Source organism: Apodemus sylvaticus, chromosome 12 (assembly GCF_947179515.1).
Source record: "Apodemus sylvaticus chromosome 12, mApoSyl1.1, whole genome shotgun sequence".
Taxonomy (NCBI): Eukaryota; Metazoa; Chordata; class Mammalia; order Rodentia; family Muridae; genus Apodemus; species Apodemus sylvaticus.
In genome coordinates this window covers 102,599,305-102,625,087 of record NC_067483.1, presented here as the reverse complement: position 1 = coordinate 102,625,087, position 25,783 = coordinate 102,599,305, and the positions used below count along the sequence as shown (strand labels likewise).

At 40.7% G+C, this 25,783-nt stretch overlaps 1 long non-coding RNA gene across 1 annotated transcript in view; it reads left to right on the top strand.

The window, feature by feature from the left end:
* The window catches only part of LOC127697649 (uncharacterized), a 41,792-nt gene extending 16,467 nt beyond the window's left edge, over nt 1-25,325 (top strand). The window contains exons 2-5 of the long non-coding RNA XR_007980493.1: nt 20,585-20,713; nt 21,561-22,531; nt 23,174-23,278; nt 23,476-25,325. This is a non-coding gene — a long non-coding RNA (uncharacterized LOC127697649). The remainder of the gene's footprint in view (nt 1-20,584; nt 20,714-21,560; nt 22,532-23,173; nt 23,279-23,475) is intronic.
* The last annotated feature ends 458 nt before the right edge of the window (nt 25,326-25,783 follow it).

Sequence of the window (25,783 nt, the reverse complement as noted above, 5' to 3'; positions counted from 1 at the left end):
GCTAAAAAGGAGATTTTTCTAGTGCAAGGTCAGAAGGAATCAGATGGAGCAAAATAGAAAGTAAAAATATTTGTTCTGCTTGAAGATGAGAACTCCTGGCCATCTGCTCCGTGAAATAGTATATCCTCCTCTACCTGAAAACTAAAATGATTGGAACAAATGGGGGAAGGAAGGAGACAATGTACTGACATTCTTGAAAGGAACACTTTTGTTTTCTGGAAGCAAGGGCACAGATTTTGGAATAAAAAGACAGAGGAACTTTCTAAAATTAAGGAGGGGCTGGATGATCCATATCAAGATTTTGTTTCTTGTCTTTTACAGATGGTCAGTTGTCTTAAGAGAAAGCAACTGGCATATGAGAATGCTAATGCTGCATGTCAGATGGCCATTTGTCCCTTTCAGAAGACAGAAGAAGGGAGATTGATGATGGCAACTACCTCTGTGGATAGACACTATGACCATGACAACTTTTATAAAAGAAAACATTTAATTGAGGATAGACTTAACCTTTGAAACTGTAAGCCAGCTCTCAATTAGATGTTTTCTTTTATAAAAGTATCATCAAGGCAGGAAGCATGATAGCCTACAGGTAGGCAGGGTGTTGGAAAGAGAACTAAGAGTTTTACATCCTGATCTGATGGCAGCCAGAAGGAGACTGTCTTCTACAGGTAGCCAGGAGACTCTGGCTTTGATTCACCTGGCAGAGCTTGAGCATAGGAAACTTCAGGGTTCATCTCCAGTGACACATTCCCTCCAACAAGGCCACACCTCCTAATAGTGCCACTCCCTGTGGAGCAAGCATTTAAACACAGTAGTCCATGGTGGCCAAACCTATTCAAATCACCACATTCTATTCCCTGACCCCCCATAGGCCAATAGTTATGCAGAATGCATTTTGTCCAACTTCAAAAGTTCGAATAGTATATCAGTCTCAACAATTTTTAAAAGTCCAAAGTTCAAAATCTCTTCTGAGATTTCATGCACTCTCTTAACTGTAATCCCTATAAAATCAAAAAGAGCAAAACCACATAGATCCAAGATATGGCACAGGATATACATTCCCATTCCAAAATGTAGGAAATGGACCATAGTGAGGAAAAATTGGACCAAATCAAGATAAAAAAGTAGCTGAGCAAACTCCAAACTGAATGTCCATACCTGATATTGATATTGAAGAGCATATTAAAATGCTCTTCAGATCTCCAACTTCTTTCAGCTCTGTTGACTGCAACACATTTCTTTCTCTTGGGCTGGTTCAACTCCCTGTTAGTAGCCTTCTTTAGGAGATATCCCATGGCGTTATCACTTTTTACCTCTTAAAGACTCCAAGGCAATCTAGGCTTCACTTTTACAGATTCTGGACTGCTGTTCTTGATGTTTATCCCTTGTTACTGGCATCTCTAAATCAATGATGTTTTCTGCTGGGTTGTACTTCTACTAGTAGTCTCTCCAAAAGTAGTAGTAGTAGTAGTAGTAGTAGTAGTAGTAGTAGTAGTAGTAGTAGTCTTTGTGGTGCCAAACCTGAACTTCTCTGCATGGCCCTCTTCAGTCCTGGGTCTTCAACTGATACACTTTCACCAAGAGCCTTTCCTAGAATCTCACAGTGACAAGCCTCCACTGCTCTCCATGACCCCTTCATGCCTTCAAAACCAGTCTACCTTAGTAACTCTTACACATTACCAAGTCCAGCTGCCAGCACAATCTCTATCTCTAGAACACAATTTCTTTGTGCTCTCAGAAAACACTTCCCAGAAGATTTCACCTCAGTGACACAGGACTCTTCTCAATCACCGCTAGTTTCTTAGCTCCAGATAGCCACCATCAATTGTCCTAGTAACCTCTTCTATTCAAGACTCTAAAGCCAGAGCCATGTGGCTAACAGTATCAAGTTCTACTATTTCCTGGGGCTGGAACATAACCCAATTGTTCTATTATATCACCACCAGTTTTCTGTTTTTAGTGGCTTCTATTATTGCTTAAGCTTGGCTATCCTGGAACTTGATCTGTAAGACTGACCCTGAACTCAGAGATCTGCATGCCTCTGCCTTCTGAGTGCTGTGATTAAAGGTATGGACCACCATGCTTGAACCTATGCTTTTCTTTACCTAGAACTTGATCTGTACCAGGCTGGCCTTAAACTCAGAGATCTGCTTGCCTCTGTCTCCTGGGATGAAATGCATGTACCTTTATGCCTTGACCTAAACTTATTTTTAATTCCTTTTTACAAGATCTTTAAAAGTTATGGATTGTAGTTCATCTCAGATATAGTCAAGTTGACAACTGAGAATAGGCACCAGAATCCTTTGTCAATTTGACACACAATAATATCTCCTTATGCCTAAACAAAAACAATAACCAGGTCATAATAATGCCTAACATGATATAACTATCCCTCACACAACTACTTATCTGGGTATGATTTTGCCCCAAGGTTACAGCTTTCTTAATTCCATTTAATATCCTTGGACACAGGATTTAGCTCCATTCCACTTTCTGGTGCTCCTTTAGTATTTGTATTTTGTATTTTTCCTTGCTCTGTTTGCTACATCTGATCAAAATGTTCTTCATAAAAGTGAACCACATGACAGAGTCTATCTTATCTTCTATTATATATATATATTTATTTTTTTTAAAGATTTGGACAAGGATAACTTTACTGCTGCACAACACTTTTAGGCCTATCAAGAACCATCCAGGGAACAAAAAGCACCTGAGGTCAAAAGCTGTCTGCCTTCTTTCCTGGAGCCGCTCTTACAGTTTCCCAAGGCATTGTTCACCATGCATCATTCTTTTGGCTGTTCTAAAAACACATATGTCAAAAGGTATCTGTAGTATGCATTTTTTTTTTTGGACAGCACCAGTTTGCTTCCTTGTAGATACATGAGGGTTTCTTGGTTCTTTCTTGAAGGTAAGTGGACAGGTATGAATATTGGAAGGGCTGAGATATTTAAAATTCCTGTTTAATAATAAAACATTACCTATCTTAAGTCTAAGTCACTTTGCTTCTATAGCTGACCTGCCTGTTGGAGTTCCTCTGAGGCTAGGAGCTGCAGTCTTTGGCATTAGCACCTCATCTTAAAACAGCAGGGGATTAAGTAATAGATCGATGGCTATAGCCTTTTCCCTCTTGTCCAGATGCCTTTAGCTTGTCAGGCCACGGGGAAGCTTGGAGAAATAAACTTCTATTGAGCCAGGAGAAGAGAATCATGCTTGCAGAGGGAAAAACTTTTACATAAGCAAATGTGGATAAACTCACACAAATTCATATACATACTCATGCTTTCCATTCATATATATCCATTCAAATCAGTTGGACCCAACTTTCATGCTATCTCACAATTACATACTTGAATAGACACATCTATACTTACATATATATATGGAGTAAAAGACCAAGTACCAGTGCAGAAAGAGTTCACGCATTCTGGATGAAAAATGAACTCCAATCTTTATTTCATAGAGAAAGAGAAACCTTCTACTCTTTTATTGCTAGATGAATTAAAACCAAGTCTCTAAGATGGAGAGGGTCCTGATCCTGGAAAGGATTGATCTAGCATTGGAGGGGAATATAAGGACAGAGAAAAAGGAGGGAGATAATTGGAGAATGGATGGAGAGAAGAAGGTTTATGGGACATATGGGAAGGGGGGATCTGGGAAAGGGGAAAGCATTTGGAATGTAAACAAAGAATATAGAAAATAAAAATATTAAATAAAAAAAGAAGAAAGCTTTGTTCTTGTTAGTAAGACTAAGCCTGCCTTGATATTAAGAAATGACCCAGAAGATTCCCCACCATGTAATAAGGATACATGCTCTACTATGTTCATAGCAGCCCTATTTATAATAGCCAGATGCTGGAAAGAACCCAGGTATCCCTCAACAGAAGAGTGGATGCAAAAAATGTGGTATATCTACACAATGGAGTACTATTCAGCCATTAGAAACAATGAATTCATGAAATTCTTAGGCAAATGGATGGAGCTAGAGAACATCATACTAAGTGAGGTAACCTAGACTCAAAAGGTGAATCATGGTATGCACTCACTAATAAGTGGATATTAACCTAGAAAACTGGAATACCAAAAACATAATCCACACATCAAATGAGGTACAAGAAGAAAGGAGGAGTGGCCCCTGGTTCTGGAAAGACTCAGTGAAACAGTATTCAGCAAAACCAGAACGGGGAAGTGGGAAGGGTTGGGTGGGAGGATAGGGGGAGAGAAGGGGGCTTGAGGGACTTTCGTGGAGTGGGGGGCTAGAAAAGGGGAAATCATTTGAAATGTAAATAAATTATATCGAAAAAAAATTAAAAAAAAGAAAAAAAAAAGAAATGACCTGTTCTATCCCATGCTAAGGAGAAGCCTGCCTGCTTCTTCTGCTCTTTGCAGCTTCTTCTTTTTTTTCCTTTTTCCCTCTGCATTCTACATATTGCTTTCTTAATATTTTAAGTTGTTTTATAATTTCTAAGTTATTCCACTCTGAATTCTCCTTCTAATATTCCTTCCTTCCCTCCTTCCTTCCTTCCTTCCTTCCTTCCTTCCTTCCTTCCTCTCTCCCTCCCTCTCTCTCTCTCTCTTTCTCTCTCTCTCTCTCTCTCTCTCTCTCTCTCTCTCTCTCTCTCTCTCTCTCTCTCTCTCTCCCTCTCTCTCTCTTCTGCTCTGATATAACTATGCTCTTGCTCCCAGTGCCTTTACTTGTAAGTTGTTGAGTTTAGTTCTTACTAAAAATGTTCTTTCTTAAGGTGTTTCCTCTTTTTGTCCTCAGCACTTACACATCTTTTAGAATACATGATCACATGGTAAAAGGTTTACCACAAGTTTACACATAAATTCAAATCATAAATTGAATAACAAGTTTACAACAGAATGTTTACATGCATATCTATTAGGAGTAATTATCTATTTTAATATTCATCATCTGTCACCAGCTTTACAAGTTCACGGAGAGATAAAAACCATAACTTTTGTGACCAAGTAATTATTGGTGTTTTGTATAGATAAATATTTTATCTTCTGTCCTTGCACCTACAGTAAATCCTTAGTTCCTTTTTTTATGACATTTGGTTAATTCTTTTACAATTAACCTCTTCGAATATGCTCTGAGTAGTAGATGCCTTCTTGCTATCTCAGAAGCAATTTACTCATGACACTTGAAAATTTCCAGAGTTCTCACAGTTTTGATTATCAGAAAAGAGCTTAATAATTACTATAATATTAGGAATTCTTATAGGATTATCATTAAAACTCAAGAAAACATCTATTTGTCTATGTAGCATCACTATAAGATAGTACATCTTCATTGTTCTGCAGAGATATTCTCAAAAGGATGGGCTAGTACCTAGTGATTGTTTTATATATATATATTAATAAAAATAGGAAAACATATTAATAGCAGGATTCTTTCCTAAAATGATTTTTTCCTGAGCCTTGCCTACTGGAGCAAATCCATCATAAATTTTAATCTAAGGTGGACCCACCTCAGGAAGATCACCTGCTAATTTTTAGCTTCTCCGCTATGGCTCCTGACATGAGCAGGTGGACCTAAGATGGAGATATTTTGTAAAGCTATATGCAAAGGTGTGTCTGGGGCAAAGGCTCTGGATGGGCATCTCACTTTTGTGTGTGTAATATTTTTACACATCATAGACATCTTGCTCAGTATGTCTGTTTCATTGCTCCCTTATGAAGGTTCTGCTTTCAGGTCTTTCCTTTTGTAGCTCCAACAGGACATTTTTTCCTTCTAATGGAGCCTTCCCAGACCATGATTTCTGAGACAGTAGAGTTGGCCATGTACTGATTCAAAGACACTAACCTATAGAAGAAGCAGAATGTATGAGGCTGACTGCTATAAAAAACTCACTTATTAGGAGACAATTGACTAAGGAGTTCCCTTTCCTGGCAGTCTGCTTACTACTGGAAGTTGTAGGAAGAGCCGACCAATTGGTGAAGAGAGAACAGCATACATAAAGGGGGGCATATGATAGGAGAGTAACCAAGCCAATTTTAGTGATGAAGCACTATTAAGGTTTAAATCTAAAATGTTTTTCAAAGGCTCTTATGTTAAATGGTTGATCTGCAGCTGATGATGCTATTTTGGAATGTACCAGAAATTTCAGGAAGTGGAGAATAGCTCAAGGTGTACCTTTAAAGGTCATATCATGCTCAGTTATTGTTTTCTTCCCTGTTTCTTGCAAGCCATGAGGAAAACAGCTTCTCATACCACATGCTTTCACTGCCATGATTTCCTTCACAAATAACATAGGGTGAACAACTGTGGACCAACTCATAAGAAACCATGTGCAAAGTAAGTTTCACCTCCTTTAAGTTGTTCTCTCAGCTTATTTTCATCACAGTTCTGCTAAGTAATTAACACATACATCAAGGCTCAAAATAAGGAACTTCTGAGTTGTGGAAGTTCCTTACATGAGACAAAACAACCAAGTGTTGCCAGGATCTTCAAATCTCCTGACCTCTCTTTAGTTAGACAGACTTCTCCTTCTGCTTGCATATTCCACTGAGAATCCAATCTCATTAATTGTATGTAGCAAGACATTATCAGCTTCAAGCAGCAGAAACCCCAACTACAAGAGATCTAAATATGGAAAATGTTTCATTTTTTAGTAGCAAGACAGATCCAAGGTGTTCATTGAAACTTGTGGTGCACTAATGTCAAGTGACTCCATGAATTTCCTAACTTTCTCTCTGAGTACCTCAGAATTATACTTGTCATTCTGACCTCTATCTTTTATGATTGTAGAAGACTGCAAGAACTCCAGGCAAAGACACTGAAACATAGCAAAGGGACTTTGTCTTTCCTGTGTACTATTAAGCAGGAAGAAAAATGATCTATCAACTAATGCCTCATCGTGTTTCTCCCATGGCTCCCTGGCAGTATATGTTCACAGTATACTGTATTTATTTACAATCACTCAATGGATCCAGTGAGGAAAAATTCACTCTCCCTGAAGCTTAGGTACTCTTTCCCCAAAGCACTAGTCTTCTGTCAGCTGAGACAAGGCAAACAGCAGCATCTGTACTAATTGCCACCTTAAGTACTTATGGTGGTTTAATGAGAATGGCCCCCATAGGCACATATGTTTGAATGCTTGTTCATTTAAAGAGTGGAACTGTTTGAAAGGACTGCAAGGATTAGGAGGAATGAATTTGTTGGAGTAGGTGTGGCCTCATTGGAGGAAGTATGTCTCTGAAAGTGGGCATTGATGTTTCAAAAGCACATATCCATCCCAGTCTCTCTCTCTCTCCCTCTCTCTTCCTTTCTCCCTCCCTCCCCCTCTCTCTCTTCTCTCTCTCTCTGTCTCTGTCTCTGTCTCTCTCCCTCTCTCTCTCCCCCCCTCTCCTATGGATCAGGATCTAGTTCTCAACTATTGCTCCAGCATCATGCAAGCAGACATGCTCCCCATCATGATAAAAGTAGACTAAACCAATAAGGCCATATCTACACTAGTAAGACCATACCTCCTAATCCTTCTAACCTTTCCTAAATATTGCCACTGGTGACTAAGCTGTCAAATATATGAGCCTATGGGGCCATTCTTATTCAAACTACCACAGGCCTTATCACACTGCTCCTAATCTTCCAGCTTCTTTGTCCATTTCTTGCCTTCCTGGGCCTGTGAAGCAGTATGCCAATAGCCTGGTAGATACAGGACCTACCTCCAGTCTACAAGGGGGGGGGGGCTTTATAAACTAGGAGTTCTAAAAACTTCCTCATGCCTCACAAAATCACCTAGAATCTCCTTTGAACAGGAATTACGTGTTTCTATCTCTAGAAAGATGCTTTCTTACAGATTTGAGAAGTTTGCTGCTGTCCAGGACTAGTGGTGATCAGTTTCCCATATAAGGACCTAATGTTCCTTCCAACTTGGAGAGAGGCATCTAAGAAGGCCACTGCACAACTTTTACCCTCAGTAAAACCTACTTCACTGGCAACCATTCCATTACACAGCAGGGCTGGCTGGCCAAAGACACAGAGGGCTCTCTTCCCCAGGAACCTTGGGCATTGAAAAGTTCCTAGGAAGAGAGAAAAGAGAAAGTCTGTGGTCTCAGAGTCTAACTAGGTGAACTGCCACTGAATTCCATGCCTTTTCTTTCCCTTTGTTTCTTCTACACAGAAATAAGTAGACTAGTTACCAGTTTTGAAGGCTACACAGGGGGAAAGCACCAATAAAGGCAAAGCTCCACAGATCTAGCATCCTGTGCTAGATCTCCACCACAGTGGAGATATGTGGGGGTGGAGTGGACAGAGCTGTGTAAAGGTACCTTGAGGAGGAGGGGTGGCCCAGAGTCTGTCCTGTGTTCCCTGTTAGTACACATGCTCTGGAAATAGGTGTAAACACTAGAAGTACTTCCTACCAAGCATGCAGACGTGCCTGTGGTTTTCTTTTGCAAAGAACACTGTCTGTTTCCTGACTTCCTAGTTCATCCCACAGTCAACACCAGATCCCTTCAAGGGTTGAGAAACCTAGAGATGACAAATGGTGAAAGGAAGTTGGTGTCTTCAGGCACTAGAAGATGCATCAGGCCGCTGGGCAGTGTTCTGGGAAGCCCTGGCTGCTCCTAGTCTCTCCGGGACGTCTGCAGTCGACACAAGGGCTACAAGCAAGGCAGCTCCAAACATTGTTCATAGCCAGTGTAAGACTTGGCCAGGCGCTGGCTGCCTTGGCCTTGAGTGAACTCTGTGGGCTGCAGGCCAGGGCAGCGTTGAGACCTCTTACCCATCTCCCCACTTGCAAAGCAAGGGCTGTGCCTCTGGGTTTGTGCCCAGCTCTGCACTCGTGACTCAATAGGTTCTGAGCTCTAGTTTGCAGCACCCACATTGGAAGAATCACATAAAGAACTCCTCCACAAAGCCGGAGCTCCCCACCACAATATTGCTCTCTGCGCCCAGCAGGAATAGCCATAGCAGTGGGCAAGAGGGAGATTCCAATCTTTCTTTGCATCCCTGCAGTTACACATGGACTCCAAGCCCTTAGGCTACACTTGGTGCTTCGGGTGGCAATGCTGAGGTCTTTTCTCTGTTTTAGTGGTGGAGGGATTTTTGCCTGGAGGCCCTCTTCTGGCAGGAGACTTGGTTCTCCAGGCAGCCTGTGGATAAGTCTTTAATCTTAGTTCCGCCCGCCGGCTGTGTACCAGCTGTCCAGCCTTTAGAAATCCACTCCTCCTCTCTGTGTTTTCTTGAATATAACTAACTATAGCTACCATTCGAACTCTTAATTATTTTCTATGTACTTCACATATATTATTTTTATCTACACAACGATTTTGCAGGCTTGGTGTTATTGCCCACATTCTGCAGATGGAAAAGTAGGATTGTACCCAAGGAATCTGATTTGCCAAGTTTATACCACTGTTAAGTGGGGACACATGACTTGAATATGCCTCTGCCTGTAGACACTACTGTCTCTCTGGGAGAACACTGATACTATGCAGTGTTTAAAAGGTAAAACACTGACAGTTTCATTCTTTTCTGTCCTGTCTTCTTCTGGCTAGGTCCTGGAGGCAGGATGGATAGCATTCTTTGTAGAAATTAGAGAGCAATAGGAAAGGGATCAGACTTCTCAGCAGTCAATCTCATTCACCTGCCACTCAAGTGAAGGGTTGACATCTTTCCTGTAAGTTCTACAACACACTGATCAAGTCTTTGAATGATGCAGATCACTGTCATACAGTTTCCTAGACCCTACCAAATAGACAAAAATGTTCTCTTTTGTTCAGGATTGTAAGACTAAAGAGATCCATAGATAACTCTAAGGTCCTATACCCCAATCTTATGACCATTACTAGGAGGCCAATGGTGCCTCAATTTCTCTTTTGTGTTTTTATTCACTTCCTAGATAAAATGTGAAATACTCTAGAGAGGAGAGTATAAGAGAAATCTGAGTGATAGTCTTATAAAATCAAATCTGTTAATAGTATAGCCAATCTTGCCTGGACCACAAGTGGTAATACTCAGAGTAGATGATGGACAAATATGTGCTTTGGGAAATGTAAAGTGCCTTGGAAATATAGATGATGATGATATTATTAATACAGGCTTCTGGAGGAAATGGGAATATAAAGATGAATGCCATTTTGGAACCTTTCATACAGGCAGACAAAGCAAGCATGGCTACCCAGGAGAAAAAAGAACACTCAGGTACTACTATGGGAGTATAAATTAGTGTATCCATCATGGAGAACACATGCAATTTCATTTTAAAAGTCAGAAAGAAAGATACCATTGGATAGTTACCCTATTGTCCAGAGAGATAAATTTTGCAAATCAGACAGGCATCTGCACACAATGTTTACTACATCATTATTAATAATAACTAAGATATAGAGTCAACCTAGATATATAAACAGATGAATAAATTAAGAAAGTGAGGTGTATATACATAGTTAAATATTATTCAATCACAAAAGAATGACAACCTATGATGTTACAGCAACATGGATGGGAATGGAGAACATTCTGTTAAATAAAATAAGTCAGGCACAGAAAAATAAGGGCCAATCCATTTGATTATTATGCAGAATTTAAAGCTGGTTTCATAGTGTCATCCAAGGCTAGGACTGTCATGGAGGGAACAGGCACTGCTAAGGTAGACAAAAAGGAAAACTAACACCACAGAGTCATATGAATTTATAGCAATTTATTGTGCATTTCATAGGAGTTAGTATGAGCTGGGTCTGCTAGTACATGTCCGTAATTCCAGCATTTGCTACGTGGAGGCATGAGGATCAAGAGTTCAAGGTAATCCTTTTGAACTTGTAGTTCAAAATATATAGTAAGTGAGTTGGAGGCCAGCCTTAGATACATAACATCCTGTCTAAAATATAGCTATCAGTTACATACATTATTTACATATATAACACATGAAATATCACAATATATCCATAATGTGTAATAATGTCAATTTAAAATATGTGTTTTAAAATAAGCATAAAAGTAGTTAAAATATAAGATACAAACATCCAAGTTCTACACAGTAATACTCCTTTTGTAAACTTCTCTGCTTTTGTTTTGCATAATATTAGAATTTTGCTACTAAAAGAACTCCTTTTTTTATTATTTTATTATTTTTTATTTTTTTAATTTATTGATATATTTATTTACATTTCAAATGATTTCCCCTTTTCTGGACCCCCACTCCCCGAAAGTTCCATCAGTCCCCTTCCCTCCCCCTGTTTTCCCACCCAACCCTTCCCACTTCCCTGAAAAGAACTCCTCTTTGCAATAGCTATTGTCAATTCATTTCTTCAGTTAGTCCCATGTTTCCCCTCATGATGGTCTGTGGTAGGTATTTTTTTCTTTGAGGGATTTAGGGTTAGGGTTAGGGTACCTAACCCTGGGTGTGCATCATTTTCCTCTTATTTCTATTAAAAAAAATACCCAAACTTTGGACTATAAAACAACATACATTTAGAGCTTTACAGTTCTGGGTATTACACAACCATTTTAGTTGTCTAAAAGTGTTGGCAAGACTCTTTCTTCTGGAGGCTCCAAGAAATTCTTCTTGACATCTCTTGGGTTCTAGAAAGTCTGTGTCTTGTTCACAGAGAATTACTGTACTCTGATGTCATCAGCAAGTTCCTACCCATACTTTAAAGCTGCATCCCCCTTCTTTTAAGGGGCCTTGTAATTATATCAGGCCCACATAGATACTTGAAAGTAATCTCCCCATCTCAAGAGTCTTTTAAAATTTTATTTATATTCTTTGAGATTTTTACACATGTAATGTATTTGACTATGCCCACCCTGTTCTACCATCTCTAATCTTCCAGGCTCTCTTAACTTAATACACTCAGTTTTTCTTTTTTTCTTTATAACCCATTGAGTCCAATTACAGCTTCCTAGAAATATATGGGTGTGGGACCATCTACAAAGCAGGGCAATGTACCAGAGGCTGATTCTCTGAAGAAAACTGACTCTCAGTAGGTTCTCTCAGCAACTATCAATTGCCAATGGCTACGAGCTAGGGCAGGGACTTGGTGCATCTTAAGAGTTTTACTCAATCACAGGTATAAAGATCCTTCAGCCTGATAATATAAAATAATCATATACACCAAGAGCTAGGACTTCTTTGAGCAAGAGGGTTGGGGGATAGCGGTGGGGGGTAGGGGACATTTGCAACATCAGTAAAATCTAGAGTTTCAGATAAATATTTTAAAAGAAATATTCCTGGGTGAGGACGTACAGATTTATAATCCTAGCAATTGGTGAGCAGAAACAGAAGATTGTTTGAGATCAGGCTGGGCAAAAAAAAAAAAAAAAAAAAAAAAAAAAAAAAAAAAAAAGAAAGATGTGGGACCCCAAACAATAACAACTAAAACTAAAACAAGAAAACATCTATATACAATGGTGAGCTCTCCTTATTCTTCAAATAAGTCACAGAGTAACTTTTTCTATAAGTATTTTTTCTGCCTTTATATAACCAATAAAAACAGACTTAACTGCTATGGGAAAAAACTATTGGAAACATCACAACTAGGTCCCACAGGAGAGGAAGAAGGAACTCTCTAGGTTGAGAAGTTATAATCCTATATGTGCCTTACTGAGGTCTGGCTACAGCCTTTAGACAGCAGTGGTTAACAAGTACTCACAGTTTTTCAACTACTCTAATCTACAGTTCTCTGGATCCATAGACTTCAAAACACTTAAAAAATCATTAAACTACATTTTGTAGGGCAGTTTCAGGTTCACAGCAAAACTGAGCTGAAAGTACAGAGAGTTTCCATATATACAGGCCCCACACCCACACCCTCCTCCACAAAAACATTTTTGAAAGCAGAGTCCTTGGCTTCTTTTCCTTTCCAAAAGTAATACCAAGATAAAAAATTCAAATGTAGCTGCTCTGGCTGAAGTGTCATTTGCAGTCTCTAAGCCTCTTTCAGACCCTATGTATACTTTGAAATGTCTGTTTTAGTGTTCCTTCCATGAGTGAATGGAGAATACATGGAGAATAATGTAGATTAGAAATTACCCTCTGCACTACAGAAATAAGAAGAATATGTTGGAAATTATTCTTCAGGCTGTAGAAGCAATAAACAATAATGTTCTGCCAAGAACTAGAAAAGAACAGGCTTCCATTCTGAGACTTGGTCTTCCATCTCCGTCACAAAGCAGAGGCTTTTCTATGCTATGAATCAGTTTATTTTAGCTGCAAGAGTGAAAGGGGTGGCAGGCTATAACTGAAATGTGTACCCCTACCTCAAGGTTTATCTCACTCACTCTTTATATATTTTGAGGGTTTCTTGTTGTATGCTCCTTAGATGCTAAGGAAAAATCAATTAGTTGTTTAAGGGGAAGAAGAGGGCCAGAGAAATAAATAGAAGTAAGTGCTGAGCGTCCCTGGAACACAGTATTGGAAGAGCTTCCAGGAAAGGTACAGGCCTAGAAAGTTTCCCAGAAGAAATAGTGTTTTTCCCAATATCAAAAAGACAGAGAAGAGTTAGCCCATTGTGGAGGTTTGATAGGCTGGGATCCTAGAGTTGAATGATCAAAACCAGGAAATGGAGAAAAGCTAAAATAGGTTTTTTGTTGTTGTTTTTCAAAGTAAGCAGGGCATAACTAGCATTCAGGGGAGAGGTCCTGGATCCAGTAGTGGCAAAATGCTAAGCCCGGTGCACTCTAATACACTAGTTAGAGTACTGGTAAAGAAGAAGAAAGGAGATTTATCTAAAGCATTAGGAAGAGGAACAGATAAAGAGCCAATGACCCCAAGTCCATCTTTAGGATACTGAGAGAAGCTTTAGGTTTAAATAGAAGACATTAGGACAGGAGTGGATACTCACCACTAAGCAGTTGTGAAGATGTAACCTGGTTGGTTATCGTTGTCTACTGCCTCAGCTCCCAAGGGCTAGAATTTCATGTGATTGTCCCACACTTGATTCTTCTTCTCAGTTCTGGTTCTGAAAAGTGAAGAAATTGTTAGAGCTGATATCACTTGAGGGGAGCAATGTTTGTCTTGCAAACAATTACTTCTGCTCCAAGATGCATTCTTTTTTTTTTTTTTTTTAAGTTGATAGCAAATTTATTTTTTTTTATTTGATATAATTTATTTACATTTCAAATGATTTCCCCTTTTCTAGCCCCCCCCCCACTCCCCGAAAGTCCCGTAAGCCCCCTTCTCTTCCCCTGTCCTCCCTCCCACCCCTTCCCAGTTCCCCGTTCTGGTTTTGCCAAATACTGTTTCACTGAGTCTTTCCAGAACCAGGGACCACTCCTGCTTTCTTCTTGTATCTCATTTGATGTGTGGATTATGTTTTGGGTATTCCAGTTTTCTAGGTTAATAACCACTTATTAGTGAGTGCATACCATGATTCACCTTTTGAGTCTGGGTTACCTCACTTAGTATGATGTTCTCTAGCTCCATCCATTTGCCTAAGAATTTCATGAATTCATTGTTTCTAATGGCTGAATAGTACTCCATTGTGTAGATATACCACATTTTTTGTATCCACTCTTCTGTTGAGGGATACCTGGGTTCTTTCCAGCATCTGGCAATTATAAATAGGGCTGCTATGAACATAGTAGAGCATGTATCCTTATTACATGGTGGGGAATCCTCTGGGTATATGCCCAGGAGTGGTATAGCAGGATCTTCTGGAAGTGAGGTGCCCAGTTTTCGGAGGAACCGCCAGACTGCTTTCCAGAGTGGTTGTACCAATTTGCAACCCCACCAGCAGTGGAGGAGTGTTCCTCTTTCTCCGCACCCTCTCCAACACCTGCTGTCTCCTGAATTTTTAATCTTAGCCATTCTGACTGGTGTAAGATGAAATCTTAGGGTTGTTTTGATTTGCATTTCCCTAATGACTAATGAAGTGGAGCATTTTTTAAGATGCTTCTCCGCCATCCGAAGTTCTTCAGGTGAAAATTCTTTGTTTAACTCTGTACCCCATTTTTTAATAGGGTTGTTCGGTTTTCTGGAGTCTAACTTCTTGAGTTCTTTATATATATTGGATATTAGCCCTCTATCTGATGTAGGATTGGTGAAGATCTTTTCCCAATTTGTTGGTTGCCGATCTGTCCTCTTGATGGTGTCCTTTGCCTTACAGAAACTCTGTAACCTTATGAGGTCCCATTTGTCAATTCTTGCTCTTAGAGCATACGCTATTGGTGTTCTGTTCAGAAACTTTCTCCCTGTACCGATGTCCTCAAGGGTCTTCCCCAGTTTCTTTTCTATTAGCTTCAGAGTGTCTGGCTTTATGTGGAGGTCCTTGATCCATTTGGATTTGAGCTTAGTACAAGGAGACAAGGATGGATCAATTCGCATTCTTCTGCATGCTGACCTCCAGTTGAACCAGCACCATTTGTTGAAAAGGCTATCTTTTTTCCATTGGATGTTTTCAGCCTCTTTGTCGAGGATCAAGTGGCCATAGGTGTGTGGGTTCATTTCTGGATCTTCAATCCTGTTCCATTGATCCTCCTGCCTGTCACTGTACCAATACCATGCAGTTTTTAACACTATTGCTCTGTAGTATTGCTTGAGGTCAGGGATACTGATTCCCCCAGATTTTCTTTTGTTGCTGAGAATAGTTTTAGCTATCCTGGGTTTTTTGTTGTTCCAGATGAATTTGATAATTGCTCTTTCTAACTCTGTGAAGAATTGAGTTGGGATTTTGATGGGTATTGCATTGAATCTGTATAGTGCTTTAGGCAAAATGGCCATTTTAACTATATTGATTCTACCGATCCATGAGCATGGGAGGTTTTCCCATTTTTTGAGGTCTTCTTCCATTTCCTTCTTCAGAGTCTTGAAGTTCTTGCCATACAGATCTTTCGCATGTTTGGTAAGAGTCACCCCAAGATACTTTATACTGTTTGTGGCTATTGTGAAGGGGGTCATTTCCCTAATTTCTTTCTCAGCCTGCTTATCCTTTGAGTATAGGAAGGCCACTGATTTGCTTGAGTTGATTTTGTAACCTGCCACTTTGCTGAAGTTGTTTATCAGCTGTAGGAGCTCTCTAGTGGAGTTCTTTGGGTCACTTAGGTAGACGATCATGTCGTCTGCAAATAATGATAGTTTGACTTCTTCCTTTCCAATTTGTATCCCTTTGACCTCCTTATGTTGTCGAATTGCCCGAGCTAGTACCTCAAGTACAATATTGAAAAGATAAGGAGAAAGGGGGCAGCCTTGTCTGGTCCCTGATTTCAGTGGGATTGCTTCAAGTTTCTCTCCGTTTAGTTTGATGCTGGCTACCGGTTTGCTGTATATTGCTTTTACTATGTTTAGGTATGGGCCTTGAATTCCTGTTCTCTCCAAGACTTTAAGCATGAAAGGATGCTGAATTTTGTCAAATGCTTTTTCAGCATCCAATGAAAGGACCATGTGGTTTTGTTCTTTGAGTTTGTTTATGTAGTGGATTGTATTGATGGATTTCCGTATATTGAACCAACCCTGCATTCCCGGGATAGAGCCTACTTGATCATGGTGGATGATCGTTTTGATGTGTTCTTGGATTCGGTTGGCAAGAATTTTGTTGAGTATTTTTGCATCGATGTTCATAAGGGAAATTGGTCTGAAGTTCTCTTTCTTTGTTGGATCTTTGTGTGGCTTTGGTATCAGCGTAATTGTGGCTTCGTAGAAGGAATTGGGTAGTGTTCCTTCTGTTTCTATTTTGTGGAATAGTTTGAAGAGTATTGGTGTTAACTCTTCTTTGAAGGTCTGGTAGAATTCTGCACTGAAACCATCTGGTCCTGTGCTTTTTTTGGTTGGAAGACTTTCTATGACTCCTTCTATTTCTTTAGGCTTTATGGGACTGTTTAGATGGTCTAGTTGGTCCTGATTTAATTTTGGTATTTGGTATCTGTCAAGGAAATTGTCCATTTCCTCCAGATTCTCCAGTTGTGTTGAGTACAGGCTCTTGTAGTAGGATCTGATGATTTTTTGGATTTCCTCAGTTTCCGTTGTTATGTCTCCCTTTTCATTTCTAAGTTTGTTAATTTGGATACTTTCTCTGTGCCCTTTGGTCAGTCTGGCTAAGGGTTTATCTATCTTGTTGATTTTCTCAAAGAACCAGCTCCTAGTTTTGTTGATTTTTTGTATGGTTCTCTTTGTTTCTACTTGATTGATTTCGGCCCTGAGTTTGATGATTTCCTGCCTTCTACTCCTCCTGGGTGAAATAGCTTCTTTTTGTTCTAGGGCTTTCAGGTGTGTCATTAAGTTGGTAATGTATGCTCTCTCCATTTTCTTTTTGGAGGCACTCAGGGCTATGAGTTTTCCTCTTAGCACTGCTTTCATTGTGTCCCATAGATTTGGGTATGTTGTTTCTTCATTTTCATTGTGTTCTAAAAAGTCTTTAATTTCTTTCTTTATTTCTTCCTTGACCAAGGTGTCATTGAGTAGAGTATTGTTCAATCTCCATGTGTTTGTGGGTTTTCTGTTGTTTCTGTTGCTATTGAAGACCACTTTTATTCCATAGTGATCAGATAGGAGGCATGGGATTAGTTCTATCTTTTTATATTTGTTGAGGTCTGTCTTGTGACCAATTATATGGTCGATTTTGGAGAAGGTACCATGAGGTGCTGAAAAAAAGGTATATTCTTTTGTTTTAGGATAGAATGTTCTATATATATCAGTTAAATCTAATTGGTCCAAAGCTTCAATTAGTTTCATTGTGTCCTTGTTTAGTTTCTGTTTTCCTGATCGGTCCATTGAGGAAAGTGCAGTGTTGAAGTCACCCACAATTATTGTGTTAGGTGCAATGTGTGCTTTGAGTTTTAATAAAGTTTCTTTTATGAAAGAGGGTGCCCTTGCATTTGGAGCATAGATGTTCAGGATTGAGAGTTCTTCTTGTTGTATTTTTCCTTTGACCAGCAAGAAGTGTCCCTCAGAGTCTCTTTTGATGACTTTGGGTTGAAAGTCAATTTTATCTGATATTAAAATGGCTACTCCAGCTTGTTTCCTGAGACCATTTGCTTGTAAAATTGTCTTCCAGCCTTTTACTCTAAGGTAGTGTTTGTCTTTGACCCTGAGGTGTGTTTCCTGTAAGCAGCAAAATGTAGGGTCCTGTTTACGTATCCAGTCAGTTAGTCTGTGTCTTTTTATTGGGGCATTGAGTCCATTGATGTTAAGAGATATTAAGGAATAGTGATTGTTACTTCCTATCATTTTTGACGTTATTTTTTAAATTTGATTGCTTAACTTATTTGGGTTTGATGAAAGGTTACTATCTTGCTTTTTTCAGGGTGGAGTTTCCCTCCTTGTATTGGTGTTGTCCTCCTATTATCCTTTTTAGGGCTGGGTTTGTGGATAGATATTGGGTGAACTTGGTTTTGTCGTGAAATATCTTAGTTTCTCCATCTATGGTGATTGAGAGTTTTGCTGGATATAGTAGTTTTGGTTGGCATTTGTGTTCTCTTAGAGTCTGCATGAGATCTGCCCAGGACCTTCTAGCCTTCATAGTCTCAGGTGAAAAGTCTGCTGTGATTCTGATAGGTCTTCCTTTATATGTTACTTGGCCTTTTTCTCTTACTGCCTTTAGTATTCTTTCTTTGTTTAGAACATTTGGTGTTTTGATTATTATGTGACGGGAAGTATTTCTGTTCTGGTCCAGTCTGTTTGGAGTTCTGTAGGCTTCTTGTATATTCATGGGCATCTCTCTCTTTAGGTTAGGGAAGTTTTCTTCCATAATTTTATTGAAGATATTTGCTGGCCCTTTAAGTTGTAAATCTTCACTCTCATCTATGCCTATAATCCTTAGGTTTGGTCTTCTCATTGTGTCCTGGATTTCCTGGATATTTTGGGTTACAAGCTTTTTGCACTTTGCATTTTCTTTAACTGTTGAGTCCATGGTTTCTATGGAATCTTCAGCATCTGAGATTCTTTCTTCTATCTCTTGTATTCTGTTGTTGATATTTGCATCTCTGTCCCCTGATTTCTTCCCAAGGCTTTCTATCTCCAAAGTTGTCTCCCTTTGAGTTTTCTTAGTTGTTTCTACTTCTGATTTTAGATCCTGGATGGTTTTGCTTAGCTCCTTCCCTTGCATGTTTGTGTTTTCCTGTAATTCTTTAAGAGATTTTTGTGTTTCCTCTTTCATGAGCTCAGCCTGTTGACCAAAGTTCTCCTGTATTTCTTTAAGAGATTTTTGTGTTTCGTCTTTCATGACCTCAGCCTGTTGAGCAAAGTTCTCCTGTATTTCTTTAAGTGTTTTTTGCATTTCCTCCTTGTTGGCTTTTGTATTCTCCTGGATTTCTTTCAATGATTTTTGTGTTTCCCTTGCAAGGGCTTCTAACTTTTGATCCATTTTCTCCTCAATGTCCTTCATGTGTTCCTGTACCAGCATCATGACCAGTGATTTTAAATCCAAATCTTGTTTTACTGGTGTGATGGGGTATCCAGGACTTGCTGGTAGAGGAGAATTTGGTTCAGATGTTGCCATATTGCCTTGATTTCTGTTAGTGACGTTTCTACGTTTGCCTTTTGCCATCTAGCTCTCACTGGTGTTACTTGGTCTTGTCAGTGCTGGACTCACCAGTGCAAGCTGCCCCTTCCCTGTTGGCCTCTGGTGCACAGCTTACACTCTGCACTGCCTATAGACAGGGTGCTGTTGTCCAGGCTGTTCAGATCCCGAAGCAGGCACCTGAAGGCTCCCGCTGGGGCCCGCAGGATTTATTGGAGCACACCGACTTCTCCCAGCTGGCCGCCCGGAAGCCCCCACTAGCCTCTTGAGGGACCTGGAGATGTGGCGGCCACCCAGGCTGATCTGAAGCGGAGAGAGTTGAGCTGGGGGCTTCTGCCTGAGGCCTTGCCCCAGATTGTGTCTGTGGACCAGGTGGAACCCGTGTGCACCCCCAGGGAGCTCCGAAGGTGAATGTTGCTGTGACCTCCCCTGTGCTCCGCTCACTCCGCTGGGCAGCCGATTTCCCCAACCGGGCTGGCGCACACTAGGTTAGCCTTGTCGCCTGGGCCCTGAGTCCAGGCAAACGCCTGGGAGGCCAAGGTCCGAGCAAAGTTCCCCTAGGGCTATGTCTGTTATTTGGGTCCGCCAGGTGACCCGGATGGCGGGCGTGCGCGTCCGCGCTCCGCGAAAGCACCGGGAGAGTCTGTTGTGCTAATAACCTCCTGGGCTGGTTGACACACAGATGGCCCACCAAGCCGCCCAGTTCTTGGGGTCAGTCCTGTGCCTTTTGGGGCCTAGACCCCCGTTTTGTTAGCCTCAGGCTACGCTTGTTAGCAGTCTCTGCCCTCCCGAGCACTCTGGCTCCTGTAGGCAAAATGGCGGCGCGTGCACCGGCCGGGGCAAAAAAAAAAAACTCCTGGCTGGGTTGGCGCCCCGATGGCCACTCGAACAGCCCAGGGCCTGGGTGCAGGCCAACGCCCGTCTGGCTCAGACCCCTGCGGTGTTGGGCCTAGGATTATGTTTGTGTACCTCAGTCTGACTGATCTCTGGAGCCCGGGATCAAGATGGCGGTGAGTCTCTCCTGACTGGCGGGCAGCCGAGTTCTGAAGTGGCTTCCGTCCAAGATGCATTCTTATCCTGGGGTCAGGGTAGAATAGTCTATTATAAAAAGATTTGATCTTGAAATCCAAAGTGACTTTAGTTTGGACAATAACTTTTTTTATGTCTTTATCCTAAAAAGAGGGTGAGATCAATTATGTATACAGACTCCCAAGCAGGATCCAGCAGGAGATGGAGACAAAGTAAAATGAAGACAGAAAGGCCAGGCTTTCATCCTGCTTTCAGCTACCTACTGGGCCCTGTTAAAAAGGTAGGTATTTTTAGCAAAAGCATCTTCTATGTGCCTGTTATAGGGGCAGATGTTGCAACAGACCTCGAGGCCTTTTTAATTGTGGACTTTGTCTAGGAGACAAGGCAGCCATTCCGGTTCCTAAAGGATCAATAGGGGTTTGGGGTGGGGCTCTGATTTGCTCTCCCTTGCCTTCTGAGTGATTGACTGTGAATCCCCAAGGTTCTTTCTTTGTTGTGACCATGAACTGTAATATTTCACAGCCTTTTGATTGGCAGGGTTCTGTGAGCAAAAGATTGAAGTCACTGGCTCATGCAGAATAGAAGACCAAGGGTGGGTCTAAAAAGGAGGTTGGGTTTTCATGAACTGAGGTTCCAGACTGAAGTTTAGGGCCTCAGAGGAGGAGAGGTGAGAGTTGAAATGGGATCCAGGGTCAAGGGCTAGGGTTTGGGGACTCTGGGGGCCAAGATGGCAATTGAGGGCTGGTAATGGGGCTGTTCAGGGCAGTAGACTGCTGAGGGCCTGGACTGGAATTGAAAGCCAGAACTCACTTTAAGTGCCAAATTGGTTTAGAGTAGCCCTGCTATGGTATCCTAACGTCTTAGTTTCAGCTCTTGGCCTCTTATGAAGATTCTGGGCTCCAGATAAGGGATTGTTGGCCAGAAACCCCTTAACCTGCATACTGTTCCAGCTAGGGACCCTGGCTTGTGCTGACCTTTTGCGCAGGCGCAAATTGCAGCTCTGACTGAGTCTGACTTGTGGGCACTGCAGCTCGCGTGCACACTCTGGTGGATGCTTAGAGCAATGGCTCGTGGCTGGAGTGCACAAATCCACTTCAGGCGCCTGGCCAAATGCAGTGATTTTCCAGGTCCACACAAGCCAGGAGGAGCGGATTGCAGGGAAACTAGACGGAAGTGCCACGTAAGCCCGCCTGTTCTGCATTGTTTGTGAGTCAGGTGAGAGCAGGGAAGGGAAACACTGTTCCCCTCCTCCCGGCCTGGACTATCCCTGACTATCCCTGAGAGGGTACTGGGCCCAATAGCTGCTCATTTTGGAGGTCAGATGAAGACTAGAGCTGACCTGGGCGTTCTTGCCGGCCAGTATACAGAGTACGTGTTACCTCTTCTCATCAAAGGCATAAATATTGTGAGGAGAGACACTGCCCAGAAAGGGCAGAGTTCTGCAAAACTGGTTGAAGTTGAGGCATGGCTCAGGGCCTGCCCATGCTCAGCAGAAATGTCTCCCCAACCACGTGTAAAGCTCAGTTAGGAAATGTGAACCCACAAAATGAGAATTACAAGACACACACACACACATACACACATCACACACACACACACACACACACACACACACACGAGTTCATATTTCTTCCTTAGCCTTTGAGGGCTCATGTCTCCAGGCTCTGAGTTATTCTTGCTTCACCTTCTTGGGTCCCATTGTATTGTCTGGAGCAGTCACTTTGAAATGTGTTTCCTCCAGCCTGGGATTTGAATATTAGTCATTAACATTATCACTCACCCTCTGTCCTTTTTCAAGGACATGCTGATTATTCCATTTTTTCCACCTGCATTTTTGAGTGCTATCTGTTGAGAAATGGCCTCTCTAAGACCTTCCCCTTTCATACTTTCTCCAGTACAGACTATATCCCTTTGATGGTCATTATCCAGTCCTCCAGGAGGACCTTGTTGAGTAAATTTGAGAATAAAGAATAACTTCATAAGTGATGATACTAAAAGTGTTTTTATCACTTTTGCAGAAATCATGCATTCTATTCAGAGATATCTCCTTTTCTCCAATACTGTCAGTGGTCACAGGTGCCTGTCACAGGCACCGTGGGTAAGTAAGGCTCATGGCATATCCTCAGTATGATGACACACTGTCTCATGTTCTTCAGGAAACATCCAAGAAGATGATCTCATTGGTGAGTGGGCACAGTGCCCTTGTTGCACAAAGGGATCCATTGAGATCCAGACAGAAGGAACCGAACTGATCACTCAGCAAGCTTATGACAAGGCTGGAATTACATCCCAGGTTTCCTGATATCCACTGCAAGTTTTCTTCTACTGAGTTTTGGACATTTCGAGACTTGGAAAATGTTTCTTGTTGTACATGTTTACTTAGGTATCATTAGTAGCTGCCTCCCTATGTACTAGGTATAAGGCAACACATATATGGTTATGCATTTCATAGTAAAGCTTCAGTCACCGATGAACTCACATACAAGTCCTGAGAATTATGAGAGAACTGTAATTTTCATATTATTCAATGACATCACAGCCATTTAGATGTCTTAGTACAGTTCATCACTCACACTTGTCAAGATGGAGTAAGCAGGTCTAGCTACCTTACAAATGGTATAGTGCACATAATCAAGTTCAGTGTACAATACTTGATGATGAATGGCTAGTTACTGATTTATGTATTTATGTTATTTGTAATTATTATTTGAGAGTGCATTCTTGTTTTTCACGTTTGCAGTTGAAAAGTACACGAGTTTTACTAGCAGCAGTTTCCTATACCATATGTACACTGGTCTCATATCAAAGGCAGTGCCAATTGATGACCTCCACCATCTATGTTTATGTGAGTACATTTTGTATTATTTGCTTGCTGACAAAATGCATTTATCATGATATGTCCCTACCATGAAGCAATTTATGACAGTGCACAGAGAGGATCTAGATTCAAAACCTTGCCACTTAGCTAGACAGAGGAAACATGCCTCTTATCATTTTTACATGCACTCTGGCCATTTTTATGTTCATTGTTTCATCTCTCAGGCTCTTCTGAAGAAAACAACCTGAAATGATGCAAATCCCTTGCCAAAAGACATCTCAAATCCAGCTGTGGTTACTGATTTATTGATGGACATTATCCAGTGGCCTTGAGGAGGTGGTGGGCAAGCAAAGCCATGGCCTATAAATAAGGAGAGACAGCTTAGCATCCATCCTCCAGTGAATAATAGAACAAAAGCTGCCAGTGCCTGCCTGCAGGATCAAAGCTCATGGGCAAACATTGTGTCTCTCAGTTAAATAAATCCAAAAAAAGGCACTTGAGTGGTGAAGCCATAGAACTTTCTGGGAACGAAGTCTGAGCAGAAGACAAACCTGATAGAGAGAGGATTTCTGTACTCCCCTACACAGTGGCACTTTCTTGTGGTATTTCTCTGGAGTTGGAGGACTGATCCCTCTATCTCCTTATATGTCATCTATCTCAAAGCTCAGAGAGTTAGAGTGGGCTAAGCTAGAGGTGATGGGGAAAACAATTCTGAGCTAGGTGGTAGGAGACTTAAGGTTGGTGAGCTTAGGCACCTCAAGAGTTTTCTAGGTCTTAGTTTCCCCATTTGTAAAGAAAGGGAAAAATATTGGCTCAAACCTCCTATTCCTGTCAACAAATCCACTTCTTTAGAAAAAGAAAGACTAGATCAGTTGCTATCAGGCCCTGTTCTAGTTACTGACTGATAAGTAGAGTAGTGACCATTGCTATTCTGGGTCTCAGTACAAAAATGCCCATTTCCTGGGAAATCTGGAGATGGCATGTGGGCAGACTTATTCATTCTCTCTTGTAGCCTGATCACACTTGCCAGTAGATAAAGCAGCAGTAGCCTCAGATTGATTCTAAGGGCAAATTCATTAGGGTTGTATTAGGGTTTAAAACTTGAAAACAGTTTTTAGGATACTAAATTCTGTGGCTGGAGGTTGGCTCAGTGGTTATGAGCACTTATTGCTCTTTCATAGGATTGAGGTTCAATTTCCAACATGCACATGGGAACTTACAACTGTCTGTAACTTCAGTCCTCTTAACCTCTGGGCAATCTCCACAGCCTATGTTGACTATCTTTTTTAAATGCTTAGTAGAAGATTTAGAAATGTTTGTGAGTTAAATGTATTGCTGCTTTTTCAATTGAGATTTTTGTTCTTTGGGTGAATTGTAGTATTCTCTCTGTATTTTGGATATGAGTCCTGAGTGACAGATGAATTGCAAATGTTTTCTCCTGGTCTGTGGCTTGCCCTTTCTTTGATCTTATTTATTTATGTAGACAGTGTCTTACTGTGTAGCCCTTGCTGGCCTGTAACTCATCATAAAGACCTGTCTGGCCTCAAACTCACAGAGATCATCCTACCTCTTCCTCTCTACAGCTGAAACTAAAGGCATGTTCAGCTTGCATTTTCTTTTTTTATATAATGCCCTTTTAAGACGAGAAATCTTAAACCTTTGATGAAGTCTGTTGGTTGATATTTTCTCTTGTATTTTTTAATTGCCCCACCCCCAAAAATATTGTCTCTCCTGAGGTCACTAATATTTCTTCTATATTTTCGTACAGTTTTAGTTTTATATATATATGCATTAACCATTTTGAATCAGTCTTTGGTACAGCGTAAGGTAAGAACTCAGTTGACTTAATAAATTTTTTTCTGTAGGGTTATTTAACCACATCATTTTACTTTCTGGAAAAACAGTCATCTGTACCTTATCAAACATAAACTGAGGGCTAGGCTTGGTGGTACACACCTCTAATTCCAGCAGAGGCAAGCAAATCTCTGAGAATTTGAGGTCAATTTGGTTTTCATAGCGAGTTCTAGGCCAACCAAAGCCACATAATAGTAAGACCCTGTCTCAATAGATAGATAGATAGTTGTTAGATAGATAGATAGATAGATAGATAGATAGATAAAATTTAAATATTAATAATGTATCACTACAATTTGACTCTTTCAATCGCCACTGTGTTCCACAGATCTGGCTTTGTGCTTGCTTCATACTATCTTAATTATAGTAGCTATTTGCTAAGAATTAAACAATTAGAGCCTTGATCTCTAATTTTATTTAATATTTGATATTTTGTAATTGTTTACATTCAGTTTTATTTAGAAATGATTGAGTGAAAATATTTACCTGAGGTAAACTTATTATAGGCCTGTTTCTGACTTTGTTTTATTATTGGGTTACTCTCCATTGCTTCCATTGTAATACAAACCTTAGACTTATATTTGTTAATTACCTAAAAAATGTTTATCGAGGTTTTAATTAGGCTTATATTGAACTTGTAGATTAGTTTGGAGATCTTAACTACATTGAATATTTTGT